The sequence below is a fragment of the Austrofundulus limnaeus genome, unplaced genomic scaffold, assembly GCF_001266775.1.
Source record: "Austrofundulus limnaeus strain Quisiro unplaced genomic scaffold, Austrofundulus_limnaeus-1.0 Scaffold259, whole genome shotgun sequence".
NCBI lineage: Eukaryota > Metazoa > Chordata > Actinopteri > Cyprinodontiformes > Rivulidae > Austrofundulus > Austrofundulus limnaeus.
In genome coordinates, this window is record NW_013952661.1 from 535,134 (window position 1) to 538,728 (window position 3,595).

Here is a 3,595-nt window from a genome sequence, read left to right on the forward strand (position 1 = left end):
TTAGTGTTTTCTGCTTGCTGCTAGGTATATTTAGCTTTTAGCTAGCATTTTGCTGTTCATTCATTACTATTTTCTGCTTGCTGCTAGTCTTTAGCTATATTTAGCTTTTAGCTAGCATTTTGCTGTTCATTCATTAGTGTTTTCTGCTTGCTGCTAGTCTTTAGCTACATTTAGCTTTTAGCTAGCATTTTGCTGTATTTTATCAGTTTGAATTTGACTGTTTCTGTTCAGTTTCTTTCTTCCTGCTGCAGGAACAGAAACTAATTAGACTTTTATAGAATCCTCCCTCCTTCGGCTGGAAGTGATGTTTATGGTTTCAGTCATGAGACCACCGTGGTCTGGACTGGAGCGCCCGAGGCTTTGAGACCCCTCAGGGTTCAGAACAGAGGACTGTGAAGCAGCTGAGAGGAGGAGGTCTCCTCATGTTGATGCTGTTTCTGCTCAGCTGATCTCTGTAACAGCGCTGCTCCGTCTCTTTGTCTACGGTCAGGAGGTCCACCAGAAATCAGGATGTTATCAGGTGAAAAAGAAGCGTTTCACCATCCTGGGGTTTACACTGGCCCTGCCCTTCAGCTCATTTGCTTTGGTTTTAATTTGTTTCTCGTCTCTCATCAGCGTGACGCTGAGGAGGAGAGGCGGAGAACCCAGGAGGAGAGGAGAGGAGAGGATTGATGAAGGCAGTTTTTGTTTGGACGTCTGATTAGCATTTAGCTGACTGAACCAAACTCTGCTGCCTCAGTGTTGCTCACACGTAGCTGAAGCTGATTTGAGATGTTTCTCTCTGAACTCTTTACTGTAAAACAGCCCAGAGTTTCAAAATAAAAGCACTTTTTTGTGCTTCCTGCTTCCACGTTTTGTTTTTAAGTCAAAGAGCTTCTGGAGGTTCAGCTGCTGCCAGAAATCCAAACATTTAACAGATTTTTTTTTTTGCTGATAGTAGTCTTTCTTTAGCTCGCATTTCATCACATTTTATTATTTTTTAACTATTGTTAAATTATATTTAGCTTTAGCCAGTGTTTCATTATTTGTGTTTTGCTACTTTATGGTTTTTATTAGCATTTTGTTGTGCTTTAGCTTTTAGCTTTAGTTGAAGCTAAAGAAGTTTAGCTCTGGAGGTCCACACCTTCAGACAACGACTCATCGTCATGAAAACAGAACCTGCTTCAGTCTGACCCATCAGAACCAACAGAACCTGCCTGTAGCAGGGTTTTATCAGTCAAGTCTCTAATGAACTGGTTTTCTCTCTGGGTTCTGGTCCGGCCGTGTTAAACTGGATTTTCTTGCTCCYTGTTTGAGCTCAGGTCCCAGCAGGCCGCTCTCCGTCTGCCGCTTTCACCGGCTTTATTGTGTTTTCATCATTTCTGCAAAGCAAATCGTCCGCGCTCGACAATAACGACTGGAATTGAATCAGATTTTATTTATTTTGCTCCTGCTGCAGACGGACGGCGAGCAACAATAAGTTCTAATGGATCTGAGTGTCGTACTGTAGCTGGGAGTGTGTGCAGACCCCAGCTGAATATCAACCACTGAGAATCCAATACTGATCTGTGTGAGGCTCGCACACACACACACACACACACAGACACACACACTGCAGTGACCGCTCCTTCACTAACTGTTCATTTGCTGCTCCTCTCCGCTCTGACCTCCTCATTATTCAGGACGTTTTGTCTTTACTCTGATTTTCCTCTGGCATCAAAACCTTCAGCTGCTGCAAACATAAAACTTTACCTGAACCACTAACAATACAATTATTATTTTATTATTATTTTTAACTCGTTACCAGTTCATAAAAGTCACACCTGAGTTTTAGTTAGTTAACTTTATTCATTTTCTTTAAAAAACAACAACATAAATTCAACAAAAAAAAATACAAATCATAAATTAAATGAAAGGTAGAAGAAGAAAAAATATGTATTACATCTGCCCCTTTTTCTCAATTAAATAAATTCCATCAAAAATGATCTTCAGATTACAAATAATAATAATAATAAAGGTTTAACTCCTTAAGCAACAATTCATATAAGTTTGCATATTTCTCTAACAAATTAACCTTTATCATTCTCTTAAATACTCATTGATCTGGCGTTTTTAACGTCATCCTCCAGATTATTCCATAATCTTATATGCTGGATTAAAGTACTCAGTTCCTTCAAACCTGTTTTAAATTTAGGTTTAATAAACATTTCTATCCTCTTGAGATTATATCAACTCTCTCTTTTAACAAAATGTAACTGAATGTTTGAAGGTAACGTGTTTTTATGAGCCCTTTAAAGCAGTATACATGACTGATAAAATACCATAATTAACCAAATCATTCAACTTCAATATTTYATGGTGACTGTAACGTTTTTGGTGATAATTCTTACAGCTCTTTTCTGTAAAATAAAAACAGAATTTGAAATAGTTTTACACGCTTTCAATACAGTAGATCAAGACCTTTATCATTAAATAAGTCCTTTACTTTGTACAATACTGCAGTGGATTTGGCTGTTTTTTGTTAAATGGTTTATGTGAGGTCTCCATGTCAGTTTTTCATCAGTAATAACAACCAGAAACTTCACCTCACTGACTACAGATCTCAACACCATTGACTCTAAATGGAACATTAACAGTTTTCTTTCTGTTACTAAATATCATATAATTCATCTAAATTTAATGATAATTTATTAAGTTTAAACCAGGTTTGTATTTTAGCTAATTCTGTTTGCATCATTTCCAACATCCGTTCTAAATTTTTACCCAAACAAAAGAATGTGGCATCATCTGCAAATAAAACACATTTAAACAACCCTGACACATTTACCAAGTCGTTCACATCTAACATAAATAACTTTGGTCCGAGTACAGAACCCTGAGGAACTCCACATGTAATACTACTTAATTCAGATCTTGTATCATTTATTTGTACAAACTGTTTCCRATCCTTTAAATAACTAGATACCCACTGTAGTGCTGGTCCTCTAAGACACTGAGGTCAGTGGTGTCAGGAGCTTTCTCTAAACTAGCACAGTGTTGTTTTTGATCAACAGCTGTTATTTGCTCTACTAAGTCCAAGAGTGCCATTGATGTGGAATTATTTGCTCTAAACCCACACTGACTGCTACTTAGTCATAAAATGAGTCATAAAACCAAACGTTAAAGCCCATCACAATGCTAATTATGATGAAAAAGGGGCGGAGTTAGAGCATTTTTTGATGAAATCTTGACAATGAGTGAGTGATCTGTTAGAACTTTGAGTTTGTGTTGAGGATGACTATCAGCTACTACCACTTTAAGTTTTAGCTCATGATCTGTAAAAACAGCTAAATTATAGCTACTTTGTGTTCCAGTGACAAAGGCTGGTCCATGGAGTTCAGAATGGTCTCTGGTAATTATAGAGGTTCTGTAGAAAACCTAATTTTAATTTGAAATCACTCTGTTTTAGTTATAATCTTACTTCCTGTTTGTCAAACTGTTATATTTTTTTCTTTATTCAGCTAAAGAAAATAAAATAATCTTTGCTGGAAAGAAAAACTGCAGATGTAGCTTCTGCTCGTCTTCCTGTTCCGTTTCTTACTGATGAGTAATTTGGGACACAAACCTAAACTTCCTG